A 20,455-nucleotide genomic window follows, 5' to 3' on the forward strand; every position below is an offset into this window, starting at 1 on the left:
TGTGTACGCCCTGGCTGCCCTACCCACGGCACACCTGAGAGATGCCGTTGATCAACGGGCGCCAAGGACCAGGCACCGGGCTCAGCACTTCTTGGCTTCCCAGCAGCGGGAGGGGGCTGCACCTGCAAACTCTCCAGGTGTCTATGCCTGGTGGTGTCTTCACCTTCCCAGGTATGGTGAGGGAGTTCCCAGGCCTGAGCAATGAGCAAGTTCCCCACTACAAGCAAGCCCTTCCCCTGCCGGTTGCCCAGTGGAGAAAGGGGCCTACCCTGGAGAGACTGTGGGAATCCAGCTGCTCCCACGGCTTCCATCAGGAGCGAACATCACACTGGATCTATCTCTGCCTGCCTTCCTCCTCAGCTGGCTCTCTGCAGGTTCAGAACTGGGCCAACACAGTGGGAGGATTTGGAGAGCTCCCCTGAACCCTTAAGCATACCATGTCTAGTACTTAACCACCCCACAAAGTAGAGTTCATCCCATTTTATAAATGAGCAAACCAAAGCACAAGATGAAGCCACTTGTCCAGGATTAGACCCAAGCCCAAATCAGCAAGGAGCCCAGGGTCAGCCCATGACCTAGGCGGCCCCTCTGAGTGCACACAGGATCCAACCCTGGTTAGAAGGACATCTGCCCCAAACCTTGCTGAAGGGAAATGCAAAATGCTGGCTGAGCGTACTTCCCTCAGTGTGGGGAGGCTTGCAGGCAAGACGAAAGGGCAGACAGGCTGCCATTCCCCTTTCAAAGAGGGCGAGATTAACAGTACACCTACACTTCTCCATCTTTCCTTCTTTGAAATGCTGGTTCAGATCTCAGGGCAAAGGTGCCAGGGGCCCAGACCCACAGGACAGCTACATACAAGGACACAAAAACCAGGACAGAGCTCCGTGCTGGCCTGTCTTCCTTCCTGGCAGCCACTCCACTATCTTTTTGACCACAGGGAGCAAAATGGCCCAGCAGGCATACATTCCATTTCAAGAGAAAATGTTGGACCCCCAGGTTCCAACACAGTGTAGGAAAAGCATAATTGGGTCCACCTGCACCTAATTATTTGCCCATGTTGGGGTACTTTCCAGGCACCAGGAACGGGGCTGCCCGTTTCAATATTTTCACCACAAACACAATTCTGGAAAGTGTCCAAGTTTCCATTATAATGACACCTCTGCTTTTGAGGATCTGCCAGCCTTACTTTCCTCACAAACCTAAAAGGCCCAGCCCAGGATGAGATCTAGAAATGAAACACAGGTGTCAGGAGTGCCTGCCCTGGCCAGGAGGCCCCAACACCCCTGCTCAGGACCCTTTTAAGCTTAGAGAGGGACTCAAGATATGACACCCAAGTGAGCCACGCCAGCACATCACCACGAAAAGCTGACTGCTCTCCTGTGCATCAAACAGGAGCTTGGTCAGCCTGACCCCAGCCTCGGACAGCTTCTCATCTTTGTAGAGCTCCAAGGGATGTGGAGGAAAGGGGTGGTGCCCGTCTGTGCTTGCAGCAGCCATCTGCAAGGTGTGCATGTTTCCCTAGGCGCAGCCCTGGGCCAGGAGCACGGGGCGAGAGTCCCAGGTGAGGAAACAGCCCAGAAAGGTAAAGCGACCAGCCTGAGAACCCCAGCTGAATCCAAGGCAGCCAAAAAAAAGGCAACAAGCAAAATTCTATGCTGGCCCAAACCAACGTCTGGCCTCATGCTTCTTGAGATAGACTATCTCTTTACCTCTCCTCCTGGATGTTGAGACCTGCCAGCTCTCCATCCCCTACAAGAGTTAAATAGATAGATAATTTGGCATGACATTCTTCCATCTCTGGTTATGAGCTCCAGAGCTACAGAATACCACAAGAATCAATGTTTACTGAGCACTTATTGTATACCAGGTACTTTGTCAAGTACCTGGCAGGACTTCACTCTTTTATGGCACACAGGCATGAGAGCCAGAGGGTAGTGAAGCCGTCCCAGAGGACTCCAATCTCCAGGTTGCCAACTAGATCCCACTTTCCCGAGGCCCCTCCAAGGCGCCTGTGAGCAGCATTATATAATTCTGACTTGCACAAGTTCGGCCTCGCCCACTGAGCTGAGTGCTGTGCCACTGCGTGCTGAGTGCTGCCTCTCGGCCCCCATGCACCAGCCCAGGGCTGCACTGAGGGGGAACACATAACCCTGCAGGTCGCTGCTGCAAACAGCAGCCACCGTTGGGCTCCCTATCCTCCACATTCCTTGGAATCCTGCAAAGATGAGAAACGGCTTCCCACTCGCCACCTCTCCCCACCTCCCTGCTTGCTGATTCACGCCTGCCTTTTCCTTCTGGAGCCACGATCATTATTCTCCTCCCACCCATCCCCATTCCCACCTGCCTCTGCTGTCAGCCCTTGCTCCTTCCTCCTGCACCTCTGGAGGGCCACAGCAGCCTCACAGCCCTCTAAGCTTAGGAGGCAAGGAGATACACCCGTGGGACCTGTCCAGCACAAGGCCAGCTGTGAACTTGAAGGGACACAGTTAGTGACCGCTATTATTATCAACCACCTTCCTTCTCAAATTTCATATTAAAAAAAAAAAATTCTATGCTGGCCCGAACCCACACAAGCCCTTTACCTCTCCTCCTGGATGTTGAGACTGGACATGCCATGTAGGGAGCCACCACATTTCTGCCTCTTCGCGTCTGTGGGGACACAGGTCTACACATCCATTACTTTGTTCCTGGCACTTTGTTTTAAAAGGGAAGCCATCTCAGTAGCGAAATCAGACCCTAACACTTGAGAACAATAAAGAAATACATCACGCAAGTCCAAACCCTGTCTGGTACTTAGCCAGCTGCAGGAACATGATCTCTTTATTCACTGCCTGGGAACAAAGTTACCCTTTGAAGTAACAATATCCTACCTGAGCTCCCCAATTACAGAGCAGAGGGGAGAGGGGTTGCAAAGTTCTCACCATTGACTGAAAGAGTCACTTCTAAATCATAGTGCTAAAGACATGTCCCTTGGCTGATTGCTCAAAGGAATGACACTCTTCAAGCCAACTATGACTTTTAAAAGTAGTTTCTTTTAGAAATTTAAGACAACTCCTCTCTTCCACAAATGGCCTTCAGGAGGCACCTCTGCCATCCTGTGCCTGCTGAGGCCCTGAGGAAGGGGAGGGGTCAGGAAGTGTGGAGAAGAAGATGGTCAGCTCCCAACTACAGGGAGCATCAGTTCATCTGGGAGCAGTGTTGAGGGGGCAGGTCTAAGAGCGGGACCTGGGGCTGGGGCTGGGGCTGGCTTCTGTTATCAGCTGTGTGAACCTGGGCAAGTCGCTCTGTTGTTCTGAGCCTTCGCTCCTACGTGTGGCAAGAAGAGACCCCTCCACTCAACCCACCTTCTCCTGAACCTTGCTGTGCTTTGTCCTTATCCTTCTTCTCAGCTTTGTCCCTCCAGGTCTAACTGCAACTCAGGGGCCACTCATCTCTCTGATGCTGTCTGATGCTAAGTCCCCCATGGTGTTAAACATGAAAGGTGCATACCCCAGGTGATGGTCATCCCATGCTGAATGCTCCCATGAACACTGGGTCCCTTTTTATCTTACCCTCACAGTATCCTCCCCAGAAGTTTAACCATGGGTTCCATGTGATGGAATGAAATTATATGAGAGGTTTTGTGCAGAGTCTTGCTGACCACACAATGGGGTTCGTGGATTAGCTACTGAAGGCCCGACATGCAGGCTTGCCCATGAACCCAATGGGCACCTCCCATCCCACCAGCCACCAGCCACCAGCATGACAGGCAGCCTTCAATTCTCAGTCACCTGGCCCATGGGGGGTAATTCCTCTGTCCTCTAGTGCGTCCTGCCTCTATACCATATGACACCCTCCTGACATATACACAGGGCCCAATGTCAAGCTCTAGACTCTGGGAAGGGCTCTCGCCCCTGCCCTTCTCCCATACGTCTTGAATTTGAGACCATACCTCAATATGGAGGCCTGGGAATGGTATTGAAAATTGACAAGACCTGTAAACTCTGCTTTCTCCCAAATGGTTGGAGCTGAGTGGAGGGTGTCCCCTGTGAGTGGACATGCACTGGCCTGTTCAAGATACCTCCCTGCCAGCCTCCCCCAACCCCCTGAACTGTAGCTGCCTCAGCCCAATGATCTATAGATGCCCCTCATGCAGCCCCACTGTCCAGCTCTGGGGCTCAGTTGGGGTTATTTTCCTGTTTCTTCTCAAGTCACCAATAAGCAGAGTCTGCTCCCACCTGCCCGACCTTCCCTGAAACATCCCTTCTTCCCCAGGCAGGGCCTTCTCTCTCTCTCAGACATGGGGAAAGCCAAGAGGCTCTTCTGACACCTCACCTTTAGAGGAGAAAGGTGTGGACGGAAACAGCAGCCATGGTCACCATGCTAGATCTGGTCAGGACAGAGGTCCAGGGGTCACATGCTTTAACCATCAAAGAAGAACAAGGCAGACCAGCCTCCCTACCATGATATCCTGGATGCCACTCGCTGGCCCCATCAGTCACTGCCCACAGGGAGAAGGACACCATTCAGTTTGCCTTAAGAGACCCCTGAAACTTCTACCCCAGGAAGGGGGACGTTGGTTGGAGGAAAGACCAGCCCTACAGCTCCTCTTCATGCTCACCTGCAGCCTGATAGAGAAAACAGGCTCCGTTTTCTCATCCAGGAGGTAAGGGGGAAAAAAATTCCTCCCAGTTCTTCATCTGTTTGAGAGGAGAAAAACTTGTTTGGTAAAAAAAAAAAAAAAACTACCTAATTAAAAGGCATTTTTATTTCATGCTATTTTGAACAAAATCCGATCTGTGTGCCTTCACGTACCAATCAAGAGATCCTGGTTATGCTGCACTTGTGAACATCAGAAAGTGACCTATTCTGAGAGGAAGGGTGCCTTATTTTCCACTGCTGTGGTGGTAGAAGGGGGGTTAAGAAAGCTCTGGGTGGAGAATGGTAAGGGAGGGTCCAAGAGAAACTTTGAGCGAATCTCTAGGCCTGTTTCCTCCTGGGCAACCTCAGGGTGGGCCTTTTCAGGTGGCTACCCTAAGCCAGAGCAGAGGCCACACCATACAGGAATCACAGCTGATAAAGGGGCTGGGGGCAGCTGCCCCCCCCCCCGAAATGCTGTCCACATGCCTTAGCGAGATCTCTGGAGCCACAACTTCATTCTGGAAAACTCCATACCATTAACTTACCCACGGAGAACATGGCGATGAAGCCCAGCTGTCACGGGGGACTCGCACCCGGAGGGAGACAGGGAAGCCCCCCTCCCGCAGGCGCCGGTCCCAGCCCCCAGCCTGGCTACCTTCTTGGGGAACCGAGACGTCTGGGGCTGGCAGCCGGCAACCGAGCCTTGGGCATCTACACCCGCTGTTCCAGCAACGCCAGCCTCTCCCCGGTAAGCAACGTGGGCACCCAGACAGCGACCCGGCAGTCAAACTGCGGTGCCTGGACCCAGGCGGCTCCGAATCCCAAACACCACACTCTCTCGCGCGCGTCGGCCAGTAGGTTCTCCCAGAGTGGGAGTCGGAAGGCGCTTCCCAGCTTCCATTCATTCCCGGGGAGGCCGGGCTCCCTCCACCTCGGCGCCTCCCTCCGCGATCCCAGGAGCTCCGCCGGGTCAACTGCGCCACGACCCGCCACCAGGCACCCTCAGTCACCGCGTCCTCTCGCACTGGCAGACACAGCCCAACGGACTAGCTCTCCATCACAATTGCCAGCGTCGCCCCCGCGCCGGGGCCGCTGCCTTCCCGACTCGCCGCCTGCAGCCCGGGCTCCGAGCTGCCGCCCCACAGCGCGGCTCAGACCTCCTCGCTCGGTTCGCCGCGCCCAGACTGGCCGAGGACGGCGGAGAAGCGCCGGCAACTCCCGAGTCACGCCGCCTCCGGAGACGCTGCCGGGCGCGGGAAGAGAACCGGGGACGAAGGGCGGGGGCGGGGAGGAAAGGCGGGAGCAAAAGTTCAGGCCGCGCGGGGCTCAGATGCGCCCTCATCTTCTCAGGCCGGTCCTCGCGGTCCCCTCTCCCAAGAGCGTCGGCGCCAGACACCCTCCGCCTTCCCGCCCGGAGTGGCTGCAGGACGAGCTGAGATTCTGAAGGCGGCTCTGAGCCGGAGCTCCGAGAGAGAGTAGCCCATGCCTACCTACCTGCCCTGGGCCGCGCCGGGAAACTTCCCCGAAGTGTACTGGAAGCGGGATTGGGGGTGAGGAGCGCACGGCCGGGGGGAATTCAGTCCCCGACACTATCCAGTGCGCGCTTGCACCGTGAAATCACTCTTCTGTCGGTCCGTCCGTCCTCTGCAAGTCCCAGACGGTGGCAGCGCAGGGGCGCCCCGATTCCTGCTCCTGGGGAGGGTGGTTCAGCCGGCCAGCCGGCCAGTGCGTGCCCCGCAGCTTGCGCCCTCCACCAGCCTCCAGCTATACACAGCGCCACCACGCCACCGCCAGGTCCCCAGTCCCCTAGCTCCGGCCACATCTCTCGGGGGTAGGGAGGGGGCGTGTGAGCCCCGGCGCAGCCAACGGGCAGCCCTTCCCGCAGGGTCCCCAAGAGCACTGGGCTCCCGGAGCGCGGCCAACACCAGTGGCGAGGAGAAGCCTCCCGCTGGGGATCGCAGAAGCTTCGGGGAGGCCAGGCCAAGCGGAGCGGGGCCCAAATCTGCCTCGGCTCCGCGCGCTCGCAAGTTCATTGTCTGCCTGGGCCGCCGCCGCCTCCGCGCCGGGAGCGCCGAGGAGAGTGAGACTGCGCGCAGCCTCCGCCGCCCGGACTCCGAACGCCCAGCCCAGGCCTCCGCCGGCGCTGCCCAGCCCGAACCCGCAGAGGGGCGCCGGAGCCTTGAGCCCGAAGCCAGACCTTCGCCCGCCGCTCCTTGCCGCCCCCACCCCGGCACCTAGCTCCCAACTTGTACCTGAAAAGCCCGAGGTCCTCCCGGAAGCCTCCTCTGCAGCTCCAGCTCCGCGGGAGCGCGCCCAGCACCGCGCGTGGAGCCCCGCATCCAGGGAGCGTCAACCTGACTCCCAGAGCGCAGGGAGGAAAAGTTTGGGAGTGACGTGCAGATGGCGAATGAAACATCCGATAGAACCCTCCCCCCGCCCCATGTCGCGCTGACACACATCAGCTCGAGTCTGGAATGTGAGATCAAGGCGTGTGCGCCAAGCGGTGGGTTTGGTCTCCGCCCCCTCCCCTTCCAAGTAAACACTGTTGTGTGATGTGGTGGTTGCAAATAGCAAACCGAAAGTCTGGCAGGGACCCCCGCCAGAGACATTTTTAAGGAACTTGGCGGTCTGGAGCCAGCCCATACATTGATATTCAAGGCCATGGCGCTGGTGGGTTCGGCGCCCTCTGTTGTATTTTTGCATCCTGTGAAGGCTGGTCTGGCTCCTTGGCCCAGTGTATTTGCTTCTTGGTGGAGGTAAGGCTCTGCGGGACCTGGAGCGGCACTGCCTGCTGCAGTGACCCCAAGGCGGCTGCTCTAGGGAGCCACCTGGACGGCCCCGGGACAAAGGATGACTCCAATGGAGGATTTCTCCCAACTCTGGGGGGCAGATAGCATGGTAAATGGAAAGACACGAAACTGGAAGACTGGCTCGGGGCTCTTAGAACACCAAGCCTAGCCTCCCAGGGAACTGAGGTCGGAAGGACAGAAACGAATCTGCAGTCTTCGGCCTGCCCATGTTCCCATGGCGGGAGGCCAGCACTGTGTTCCTTAAAGCAATCAGAAAAGTGCTTCCTAAACTGTAGAGTGCTGGCCCAGGTGTGAAGGTTGGCTCTTGAGAATGTTTTTCCCCACTTTTCTGTTTACTGCGGAAGGTTTCATCCTTCCCCTCAGAAGCTATTACCACCCTGAGGTGGTAAACTTCTGTTCAGCACCCATGGCAACTAATTCAGAGATCACAGTCAGAGGATTATAACTGCAGATGGGAACCCTGGAGGAGAAGGGGTTCTTTAAAACCCTGTCTTGTTCTCCTACAAATAATGCCTCTTACATAAAATCTGTGAAGAAGGATTAATGCAGCAATGAGACCTGCCCTAGAATCTCAGACGAGATTGCTTTTTCCATATAGACTCCACTTGGTGATTTTTGTTCTTTATTATTATTTTTTTAAACAAAAAGCTTTTTCTGAAAATACAATGAGCTGTTTTTGCAGGGTTCACAATTCCCAATAGATGATGATGCCATTTTTCTAGGTCTTACACATGTTGTGGCTTTGGGGCTTATTTATTAGCTCCCAAGAAAAGCCTGCCTTTCAGTGAGGTTTATGTACTCGAGTAATTGCATCGGGGGGGACACAGTGCAGGTTGCTGTTAAAGAGGGTGAGTTGTGCAGGCGTCTGCCAGGAAGGCTCTGGGCCACGCATCTGTCAGACCAGAGCGTGCAGCAGGTTTAAGCAAACACAGGGAAGGTTCTATGGAAACAGCAAGGAGGAAATCCCCTCCTGTGAGTGCGTGTGGAACCTTGTTCTGTGGCCACACATACAGCCGTCTTTCCTCTGTTCTCTCCAAGCAAACACATGCCCTGTTATGGAGATGGCGTTGGGCCCACCCAGAGGACTTTCAAATTCAGGTGTCAGAAATCACGGCTGACGTGGAGCAAATTGTTTTTAAGTAAAATCTCGGTGCCGCTTTGATATGAGTTCCACCAGGGACTTTCCAAAGGTATTTATACATGTGGCTAAGATTAACTGGAGGGTGATTTTTTCCCCCCTCAACATTAATTTCAAAAGCTTATCCAAGAATTGCACTTGGACCTGTTATTCTGCAGAGCTGAGAGAAAAACCCAAATGCCAGGCATGTGTGAATGGGTTGAATAGATGGACAGATGGATATGTAACCATGAGAGGGACTGGTGCTGACAGAGCACTGGCAACTTGTGGGGGAAAAAAAAAAAACAGACAATTTAAGAAAATAAACATCATTTTCCCCGGGGTATGACTCGTAGGCCTCCATTATTATGGAGTTACATTGCCTTGGTTTAGTCCTATTTCTGTCACTTACTGAGTAACCTTGGGCAGGTCACTCTTTTCTGTGCTTCAGTTTAGGACTGACCAGTAGTACCAACCAGTGGCACATTGAATTATTGATCCTAGCTATTCATTCTCCCATGGTGGTTGCATTAGTCCATTTTGTTACTGTAACAAAATACCTGAAGCTGAGAGCCTCATATAGAAAAGAAGTTTATTTAGCTCACAATTCTAAAGACTCAAGAATCTGATCTGGTGATGGCCTTCTTGCTGGCTCAGGGTATCCAAAAGAGAGAGGGAGAGAGAGAGAGAGGTAATGTTTTGGTCTCTCTCCCTCTTTTTATAAAGTCACAAGTATTCAATCAGAGGGGCTCCACCCTAATGACCTTATCTAATTCTAACCACCTCCCAAAGGCCCTGCCTCTAAACATTATAGTAAGAATTAAATTTCTACCCTCTTACTACCTCACATGGGGATTAGATGTCACCACATGAACCTCTGAGGGACACCAGCAAACCGTACCCACACACGGCAGAGACACTATGCATTCACATCCTGTCACATCCCCGTGGCATGGACTGTGAGTCTCTGTCCCTTGACTTTTGTATTGTTTACATAATAAGATATTAAGGAAATATGTTTGAAATTTGCTTGCAAGGCTGGGCTTGCTGTCTCACATCCTGGTAGCACATCATGAGAAAAATGCATCCTGAATAACAGCCGTCCCTTCCAGCAAGGCTGTAGAATCAGCTCCCATGGAGCAGACCTGAACTCAACTGGTAGCTTGGAACCAAGTCACCCCACCTGGAGCTGGACTCAGAACCACTTCAGCTGGCCTGCAGGCACATAAACAAGGGTGGAAAAAAAATTCTTCTTGTTGTTAAGTCATTGAATGCCAGCATTTTGTTACACAGCAGTATTGTGGCAGTAGCTGACTGATGCATTACCTCAGTGGGCTGATGTGGAGAATAATGGTAGATATTTGAAAAATACCCCCAAGTGTAATTTTTGAGCCCTCATCAGAGCTTAAAATATTTGTTATTATTAGTAAAATATTAGTATTATGAGTAATCATCATTACTAAAAGTAGTTTTGCCCATAATAGTCACATATTAAATGTTTGTTAATCAGTTGAGTCAGGGAACAAGTATAATGTGAATGGAGATTTTATAAGGTAGTGCAGGGACATCAGAAAATCAGAGGATCCTCAAAACTCATGCTGACTGGTTCATTCCTTCAGCAGATTGTCCCTGAACACCTGCTATATGCCACATGTTGGAGCCACTGGGATGGCGAAGACTCGGTACCCCCGCAAGGAAAGAGCCCTGGGAAGCCCGCGTGTGCCCAGCAAGCTGTGAAGCTCTTTCCCAGGCTGCGCGTCATCACCTTCACAACAGCCTTCTCAAGTCAGTCTTGCTGGGCCCTATTTTTCAGGCCATGAGACTGAGACTCAGAAACCAAACACTTAGGAAAAGACCAAGGCCACTCCCGTGCCATGCAAGTGCTCTGATGCCAATGAATCCAAGCGAACATTGGGTAAACTGAACCGTCAGGGATGTGCGGTGGGGCAGAGGGAAGCATGGACCAGCAGGTCACCCTGCCTCCCAGGCACAGGGGCTCAGTAAACACTAAGGCTCATGAGACCTGGGCTTGCTTCTGCCACTGCATGACCTTGAGGTCATTGCATACGCTCTCAGATTCATTCTGACAGCCCTGGCTTCGGATTTCTGCCACCTCTGCCACCAGCAACGACCTGCCTCCCAGCCCTGTGACTTTGACAAATTTAGACTGCTCGGTAACCTGAAGTGCATTTCAATTTCATAAATTTAGAAATACTCTGGTTAGGCGGATCCCTCCTGCAGTAATGCATCCACTAAGTGCACTTTAAGCCAATTTTGGTATGCTAATCCATCACAAATTGACGTGAAATTTGGGTTCTCGTGAAAATTTCCTACACCCGATCCAAAACCTCTACAGGATCTAGGATAATAAGTAGCAGTCCCTTAAAGTGGTAGACTCGGTCTACTCTAGGTCACACATTCAGAGAGGACAGGATAGGCAGGTTTTAAAAACATCCACACTCATATATTCACAAGAGCTGTCTTCTCCAGTGGGGTGCCTGGGAAGGGCGGTTTGCTTATTTCAACGATGCTGCCAAAACTCTTGGGGGATGAAGGTCATGTTTGTCTCTGCATTCCCAGCCCCTAACTCAGAGCCTGGCGCTGTAGACACGCCCCGGGGTGTCTAGCAAATGTCCCCGTTGGAAGCAGCTAGTTGGATTAGCAACTTGTCCACCCGAGTCAGGTTCCCAGGATTTCCCTAGTTCCTAAAATTGAGTATTCTCCCCACCAGTGAAGACTGGGCGTCCTAACGCAGATGGGGACCTCCAGTGACAGCACAGTGTCTGGCGGGGCCCCTGTCCATCCTAGAGTCTCCGAGTGACGCGCGGCACTAATTGGCAACACAAAGAACCCACAGGTGATGAAAGAGACATAATGTCATTGTTATCACCACCCAGGACTCTGTTGTTACCAGTTGTTGAAGGGCAGCACCTATTAACTGATGTTTTTAGCTGGGTAATGGACATTTTCCCAATAAGATCAAGTTTACAGCCGGCAGCATTTCACTTGCCTGATTCTGTCGTGAGATCTACAACTCACCCAGCAACAAAAATGAGCTGTTGGCTTGATTAATTTAGAGCAGCATCGCCTGTGCTGGATGTGAAACACATGCCCCTTCTAAATAAATGTCACTTACCTGGTGAGGCTTTATGCAGTCAAATGCTACAAATTGGTGCTTAGGAGGACAATGGGAGCGAACACCACAGGCAGATGCTCCGAGTGGCCAGCTGAGATTTGCACTCCTCTCCCTGCCCAGCTCAGCCGCTGGCCGGATGCAGACCTGCTTCACCATGCTGTACCCCGCCCTGTAATGCCTGCACGTGAGACTGCCCGCTGCCTGTGAAGCATCAATCTTAGCTCCTGGTGCCCCTTTATCTCCACTCCAGCTTTACAATATCCTCTTCCCAAACCTGGCTTGTTGTTCCCTCCTCCTCCTCCTCCTCCTCCTCCTTTTTTGGTACCAGGCATTGAACCCAGGAGCCCTTAAGCACAGAACCACACCCCTAGCCCTTTTTAATTTTTTCATTCGAGTCAGGGTCTCAATAAGTTGCTTAGGGTCTTGCTAAGTTGCAAAGGCTGGCTTTGAATTTGCAATCCTCCTACCTCAGCCTCCTGAGCTCCTGGGATTACAGGTGTGCCTCCCTGCTCCTAGAAGCCTGGCTCGTCTTGGAAGCACCCGGGAGTGTTAGATGCAGGTTCCTGGGCCCCAGTACCAGAGATTCCACTTCTGACCTCTGGACTGGGACCAGGAATTTGAATGGGCCTCTCTGGGGTGGCACCGGGAGTGTGTCTATTTCAGAAGTGGCTCTGGAACCCACAGCTGGGGACAGCTGGTCTGGACCCATGTCCTCTGCCCCTTGGGACTGACCTGCACTCCCCTGCCTCCTTCCCTGGACCTTCACACTGGCTTCTTTCTGCAAACATAGCCAAGATCTTCCCCCAACACCCATGCAGCCCCTAGCACCTCCACAGCACCACCAAGAGGAGTCAGGTTGGGGCAGCTGGCAGGACCACAGCCCCATGGTGCCCTGCCTCTTCTGTGGGCCCATCTGTCCCTGGATCTCATGTTCCCCTTGGCCCCATCTTCTTGGCTTCCCAAGGTGCCTAGGGACAGCCACACCATAATTCTGGGAGGAGGAGCCTGTGGTGGCATCAGCAACTCCAGAGTTCATTTCCAGGGACTGTTGGCTCTTGGAAGGGCATTGACTAGAGAAAGTTTGGCTTCCTCAAATTTGCTTTGAAGAAAGTCAAACCCGGCATGGGTGCGACTGGCAGTGGGTGGATACTGCCTCCACCCCCCACCCCCCACCCCTGTGACCTCAATAGGGACCTTGGGAACGTGGGACTTGTCCCAAGGCCCCAGGTTCAGAGCTCAGCTCCCTCCTGTTTGCTGTGACCCCTCTCTGGGCCTCACGTCCCTCCTTGTGACCTGGAAGGTAGAATTCGAGCACCTCTTGGGACTGTCCTCTCTCCAAACATTGACATCCATCAGGACAAGTGGATGCAGGAGGATTTGCTTACTCTCCTGTATCAACCTGCTATTGCTGAATAATAAATAGCCCCAGATGGTTCCCAGACATGACACTGGGGACCAAATTCAAATAACACCCTTCACCAGGTCACAGCCTGTAGCTCAGAAGTCTGGTGGGTTCTCTGCTCTGAGTCTCACAAAGAATAAAGCCAAGGTGTGGGTCAGGCTGAGTGCTACTCTGCAGGTCCTGGGGAAGAACCCAAGTTCAGGTTGTTGGTGGAATTCTTTCTTTAAGGTCATGAGGCCTCTTTCTTTGCTGGGGTTCACACTCTGTGCTTAGAGGCCACCTTCATTTCTTCTCAAGGGTGCCCTCACCCTGCAAAGCAGCAGTGGCATTCCAAGTCCCCGTCCTTCTGCCTGCCTTCTCTGCCTGCTGGAAAGGCTCCTGGGATTCGGCCACCATGATCCGGGCAGAGGAGCCTCCCTTTCTGAAGGGCAACTGATGACTGGTCTTAGTGCCATGTAACCCAGTATATTCACAGACATGGCATCGGGGGCAAAGAAGATCCAGGTGACAGTGGCAAAGGTCAGAATCCTCCAGAGAAAGAGAAGCGGTAGGAGGTCACAATGTATTGTAGGCACAGAACCCGCTCCGAGAAATCAGACCCAGGAAGGTGGACGGTGCAAGTCTCAGCCAGGGTCCAGCTCAGAAGGCAGAGGACTGATGTCCCAGGTGGAAGACAGGCAGGGAGACCACTTTCCTCCTGAGCCTTCCATTCTAGCGAGGCCCAGTGGACTGGGTGGGGCCTCCCACATTGGGAGGGCCGTCTGCTTTCCTCCATTTGCACCTCTTCCCGAAACACCCTATAGACACCCCCAGAACAGCATCTGACTAAGCACCTAGGAATCTTGTGGTCCAGCCAACTCAGCAGATAAACTACACCATCGCAAGGGTCAGGGGTTGTCGGAAACCAGGCCTCCTTGCCTCCTGCGTTAGCAATCCGGCCAGCTAGCACACGTCTTCAGCGAGTATCTCCTGGGCAGCCTCCAGGAACACCACTCAGGTGCTCCAGGACCTGCCCTGCCCTCAGAAGGCCCACAGTCAGCTTGTGCCAGGGCAGGGCAGTTGGATGCCACCCTCGGATGCCGATTTCTTGAGCATTCAGAAAGAAACTGGCCTGAAGGAAGGTCCCCAGCCCCAAGCCCCCGGCTCCTCTCAGGAGCTTGCTGCACCCGTGGCCTCCCCATGCCAGGGCGTGGCTCTGCTCACACGCTTCACACCAGCACGGCCGTGAGCTTAATGGCATCTGGAGCTGCTGCGGTGGCAGGGTGTGGGGGACAGTCAGGGTGCAGAGAGAGACAAGACCAGCCGCAGGCGACCGGGGTGAAGCTGGGACCGCATGTCCCCGTCATCTCTATTTCACCTGTTTGGAAATATCCATGATGATTGGGGCTTTAAAAATATACTTAGAAACAATTATTTATGCTTTTCATCACAAATAGAAAGGCCACATTTTCTTTAAAATATTGATCACAAAGTACACAGAATTAAAAGAAATCGCAGTGATTATGTCCTGCCGGGTGGGGACGAGGGCCTCCTCCTTACTACAGGGAGCTGAGTGGAGTCAGGGCCTAAGGTCAGGCGCTGGGTTTTCTCTCCTTTTTGTTTTAAACGAGTGAGTTTCTAAGAAGACTTGGTTTTCATTGAATCCTGCTGATTTTAAGAAACCTGGTGCGGATGTCTTTCCAGGGCCTGGTTCCTCTGTCGTCCACAACAGGCTAGAGCACCCCCCGAAGCCCCAGGGTCTGAAGGCCCTGATGCCCCATCCAGCCCTCGGATGCCTCCCCCTGTGACTAGGCCCTGGGCCCGCAGGACAGAGGACCTGAAGGCCGCAGAGGGTGGGGGTGGAGGGCAATGGCTGGAGCAGCCAGGAGACTGCATCTGGGCAAGGACAGCCGGGGCTCAGGGTTAGCCTCGAGGGCCTCCTCGTCCTTGTCACCGACCCTCTCTCTGAGTCCCACTTTCAACCCGTACTCTGAGACAGTATTCACACTCCCCACCCTCCACCCGAGCCTGCCCTGGGAACGGGCCTAAGGGGCCTCCACACCTTGGCTGACCATTCAGCAAAAAGTCCTTCCCCAGATCCTCCCCTCTCACCTTCCCTAAGTCTAAGATGGCACCACAGGTGGCTTTATTGTCTGCTAAGTCCTAGATGTCCTGAGCATCAGAGGAGGCTGAGGTGGGTGTGCTCAGGGGCCTCTCATAGGACCCCGAGGACCCAGGAGGGGGCAGCTTCACAGCCGGTCCATCCTGGCAGGACTAGGCTGTGGTCTTCCAGGTGGTGGTGAGGTCAGACCTCCAGACCTCCCAGAGGTCTGGCCTCCCACCCACTCCCAGCCTCCAAGGAAGCGAACTAGGTGAGATAGCGACTAGCTGGCTGTGCCAAGACCATGGGAGGGGAGAAGAGGGGACAAGGGGCAGGAGCCAATCAGTCCCCCAGAGCACAAGGGGTGCGGGCCTCACTGCAGAGAAGGAGAAGAGATGCTTGCCCCACACCTGCCTGGGCTGGGCACTGTGCTGGGGGCCCTGCCCCTTACCTCCTGCCGAGATTCTGCCACTGCCCATAGCTCCTCTGGGAACACCCTCAGAAAGTGCGAACCACATTCCCAAAGTGCAGAGCACTTCAGGCCGGGGGGGGGGGGGGTGAAATGAATGGAAAGGACCAGAGGCAGCGGGGGGGGGGGGGCAGGTCTTTGGGGTGCCACAGAGCACACGTGCCTTTCCAGGCAGCAGCTGGTATCAGCTCCCTCTGAATGGAGCACGGGGGCAGATCAGAGTTTTATCATGAAATAGTCTGACTCTTGAAATAGTCTGACTCTTAAAAAAAAAAAAATCTTGGATTGGCAACTAAATCAGTGCTCTGTGCAGAGTACCACCCAACCCAGAATGGAGCAGCTGAGGGTCCCACCCAGTGGGTTAGAGCCAAACTGGCCAGGCACTCAGGGGTCTCCTGCAGGAGCCCAAGGACCCCAGACACCTCACTCCAGATTTGTGTCACCTGCTCAGTCCCATATGCCAACAAGGAATGTGAACATTTTCTAGATGACAACATTCTGGTTACAATCCATGGGAAGTTGTTATTTCTAGTTTTCTCCTTTCATCCTCTGACCAGGCCATGGTAGAAGCTAGAACAGAACAGAGGTGGTAAGGGGCCAGTGGGGGAGAGACTTGCAGCAGACGCCACCTTCGAATCCCACCGCAGGTGATCCCTGGACTCCAGCCTGTCATCAGGATGACTTCCAGCCCTGTTACACTTTTTGAAGAAGCTCCAGGGTTGGCATTGGAGTTTTTCCTCCGTTGGTCTTGTGGCCTCTCCCGGGCCCCTATCTATAACCCTCTCCATGCCTGATGGTGCTGCAGGGGAGGTGGACGTGGGTTTACCGTGTGCCTCTCCCTGGAAACTTCTTTACCCTGAGAGACATCGTGTGACTCTGGTCCTCCCTGTGTCCACTTCATTCCTAGGAAGACAGGCCTTTCCAGGAGGCCTGACAGGAAGTAGATCATGTTCAGTGTGCAGGCCAGTGAGACAGGGGGCAGGCGAAGCAACCAGCCCTGTGAAGTGACTGGAGGAGCTTCTGTAACGTCCAGATCCCAGAGGGAATATGGCAGCCACTCACAGAGCCAAAGAGAGGAGAGAAGCCACTGGGCACACAGGAGCTTGGACAGCACGGGGGCAGGAGGAGGGCAAGGTGTGCCTGGGGGCCTGAGGCCTTCTGAGCTCCAGAGCATCCCCCAAGCAGGCATCCCCCCCACCCCGGGGAGTTCCAACTGGTGGGTTCAGAGCAACCCAGGGCAAGTACCACGGGGCCATGCTGTGACTGACAGGTACCCCTGGGCCCATCGGCAGAGGGGTGTGGGTGTGAGGGCCAGTGGGTGAGTCTGGGAGGTGTGTCCCCCATCCCATGGGGAAGGGTAACCAGGAGGCCTCTGCGTGGACGGATCTCTGTATGAGGAACTGGAAGCTTGTCAGGAGGCTGAGCCCTGCTCCCGGCATGAGAAGTCAAACCTGTCTGCAAAACAGGTGCCAAGGCATCGGGATGTGACAAGAACTCACTAGGTGGGGATCTTGGCCACTGTTCCCCCTCTCTCTTCAGCACAGACCTGGCCCTGCCCTGGGGGGCAGATTTCTGGAGGTGGGAGTCCAGACTGTGATGTTGAGAAAAGATGTCCTGGGACCCAAAGGTCCCTGCACTCTGCAGCCCACTGGGGCTGGTCTCTCCTCCTAGAGCCAGGAGGACCCCCCATCTTTGTACCAAGATGAGGGCAATGCCTGGTCACCCCTGAGGTGGCTCTCGTCTGCCTTCCATAAGTGTTCCCAGGGTAAGGAGGGCACCGGAAATGACGCCCAGAGCTCTGGCTCCCCCATCTGCCCATCACTTCCCCCGGCCTCTGGCTGTCCTGGGTGCCAGTCACCCACCCCTTCCCACCAGGCCATGCACCTGGAACCAGCCTCTGAGCAGGACCCCTCCTGCCTCCCAGGGCTCACAACTCTCAGGTGAGTCCCCCGACCCTCGCCTGCGAAGGACCTGGTAGTGCTCCCCACCCTTCGGGACCCACCAGGGCCATGTGTGCCTCCTGTCCTTGCATCAGCCAAGCTGAGTCATGGCTTCTCAGCCTGGGACGAGGGGTCACAGCTGCCTCCCAGCAGGGGCGGTTGTAAAAACAATTTCTTCTTTGAATGTGGTCAGAGAATTCAGCAGACTGCTGAGCAGCAGAGGAATCAAATTTTCATAGAGTTGCACCCTTTGGGGGAAACATTATTTATGGGAAGGGACCCACCCATCCAGTCCTTTGCTATTAAATCCCAACGAAGGAGCTGCCCCCAGTCTTGTCTAAGGGCCTAAAAGAAATAAACAAATAGTGCTGCAGTAACAGAAGCACCAAAAATAATAGCGCCTTGAGTTTGTTTAGGGATTTACGCTTTCCAAACACTGCATATTCGTCTGGCCCTTTGGGCTGGGTACTTACTTCTAAAGATTCATGTAGGATAAAAATGAAACCATGGGATGAAGAAGTGGACACCTCTTGCCCAGGGACTTGCAGTGAGTCCTAACAGCAGCAGGAAGGATGATTCCAATCTAGCATGCACGGGGTCCGGGTTCCACCCCCAGCACTGAACGCCAACGAACAAACAAATCCAAGTCTCGTGTGCTCCTACGAAGCCCCCTGTACTTGGAAAACCTCAAGCTGTGGCAGCCTGAGGAGTGCACATTATCCAACCCATTTCACAAACGAGGAAAGGAGCTAGTGGAGTTTCACTTCAATCCCTTCCCAAGTCCCCTAGAATGTCTGCCCACAGCCCCTTCACCTCCGCGGGCTGTCAGTGCCCAGGGATATGGGACCATGAGGGTGGCAGGTCTGTGCGTGTCCATCAGTCCTCGGGCTCTTCAGCACTGTGTTTAAAAAACATCAACACACTGGAATCACGGAATGCAAGGTTTTCTGCACCTTGGCTGATTTCCTGCTGACTCAGCCAGGCTGGGAAGCAGCCAAGAGTGCTAACTTCCTGGCCCTGCACGAGGAGTACCCGTTGCTGAGCCGTCTTCTGTTTAATAAAAGGTACTTGGGCCTCGTCTGGAAGACACTCACCAGAGGCTGTGTCCCCAGCCTGCCACCTTCCAGTGGGCTTGTGCAGTGTGGCCTCCTCCTGCACAGGACCTGCAGGGCTTGTGCAACCAGATGCAACCAGGATACACCTCTGCAGAAACGGGGTATGTGGCTCCTCTTTTCACCCTAACGTGGCTTTGCTTGGAGAACCAGGCCCATGACCTAGCCCTGCACCTCCATTTACCCCTCTGTGAAACGGCTAGAGCAATATGTGGGTAAGGACTGATTCATAAAGAATGTTCCTCTGATTCATCATCTCCAAATAACCCTAATCTTCCCAGAGGAAGGTCAAGGGCTCCAGCTCAGGGCTGAGGGCCCTCTCCCCCAAGGCTGAGCAAGTACAGCTGAGGCGAAGTGCCAGAGTTCAGCAGAGGAAGGGCGAAGGTCTTTGGGACACACGAAATCTTCCTCTGCATTCAGTGATGCCCCAGGCATCGAGGACTGGGTTCTAAGTCCAGGCTTAAGCTGCACGGCTCACTCCACACACGCAAAGCATGATATTTATGTGACGTGCCAGGGCCCTCCGGGTTGAACATACTGCTTCTTGCTGCAGTGAGCGCCTAGGTGTCTACACCCAGCCCAGCCACTGCCCTGGGGTTGGGTGTGTCCACACTGGGAATGGTCATGGGCTTCAGAGCTGCAGTTGCGGGATAACACACGGGGCTTTCTGATTCATCTGTCTTGCCTTTGTTCCCTGGGGACTGCGGTGGGGACTGGCTGATTTCCAGGCTCCTCTAAGAGATGCCCAGCAGGGATCTCAGGGGAAAGTGGAGGACTGCAGCGTGCACAGGAGGCCGGTGTTCAGAGGCCGGCGACCCTGTAGCCCAGGTCTCTGTCCCAAGTCCTGGAAGGCTGTGCTGTGCCTGCTGCCTGCTGCTCCACGGCTGAGCCCCTCCCCTTCCCCCAAGTGCCCCAGCCTCTTTAATCCCCAGCTCAGGAACGACTGTCACCAGGTGTAGAGGCTAGGAATTGCCCCTGTCGCTGACTTGATCACACGGTTGACAGATCAAAGGCCTGTCTCACTGCTTTGGCCCCCGATGTCCAGACCCCGAGAACAGCCTCCTGAGGGGTCCTTGCCCAGGCTTGCCCCTCCAGTTCATGGCCTTCCCTGCAGTCCCTGTGCACTGGCCCACCGTCCAGCCCTGTGCTTCCTGGCTGTCTGCTCGGCAGGTCCCTCAGCTGCTCCCAGCTTCCCAAACACCCTCCAGAAGACCCCTGCCCTACCCTGTGTGGCCATGTCCACTGCTCAGAGTGCCCGCTCTTGTGTTCTCCCGCCTCTCCTGGCCACCCTTGCAGGGAGATGGGCCGTGGGTCGAGTCCTGGGCAACGGATGGCAGTAGGATGGCGGGTGTTTCTGGCCGACGCATGGAAGGGCAGAGGGAGCTGCTGCCCGGTAGTGCTGTCTCCCCTCTCATCATGGATGAGCTGACGGACCCCAGGACCCAAGGAGCCTCCATTACTAAGGCCCCGCAAGAAGGATGCCTAGATGTTGGGTCAACATGCACGACCTCTGCAGAGACAAGGAGTTTGTGCGTGACGCTGCTGAGAGGTGAGGGTGTTAGTGCCTGCAGCAGAGGCCCTGTCCACCCACATGGCACCCCGAGCACCCCTCCAGCAGCTCCCAGTTAACTCTGGCGCCAACCTGCACTTCTGTAGCACCCAACGGGGGAATGCCTGGTTTCTGTTCTCGCGACTAAAGGCTCAGGGGTCACTCCAGTTGAACTGGGCTAACTGGGCTGCATGAAATAACCACACAAGAGACACAAATA

The 20,455-nt window shown here is 54.5% G+C and overlaps 1 protein-coding gene across 3 annotated transcripts in view; it reads right to left on the minus strand.

The window, feature by feature from the left end:
• Chst15 (carbohydrate sulfotransferase 15) overlaps positions 1-7,040 on the minus strand; it is a 78,163-nt gene extending 71,123 nt beyond the window's left edge. Inside the window, exon 1 of one of the 3 annotated variants that reach the window (XM_046448724.1) lies at positions 6,873-7,040. The gene's annotated coding sequence lies outside the window, so the exon portion shown is untranslated. Of the gene's footprint in view, positions 1-5,165; positions 5,736-6,114; positions 6,588-6,872 lie in introns of those variants that run through there. The other 2 variants (XM_046448725.2, XM_058580726.1) reach the window with 2 other exon arrangements.
• Between the last annotated feature and the right edge of the window lie 13,415 nt (positions 7,041-20,455).

The sequence above is a fragment of the Marmota monax genome, unplaced genomic scaffold (genome assembly GCF_021218885.2).
Source record: "Marmota monax isolate L192 unplaced genomic scaffold, Marmota_monax_Labrador192_F-V1.1 WCK01_AAM20220418_F8-fsc00076, whole genome shotgun sequence".
Taxonomy (NCBI): Eukaryota; Metazoa; Chordata; class Mammalia; order Rodentia; family Sciuridae; genus Marmota; species Marmota monax.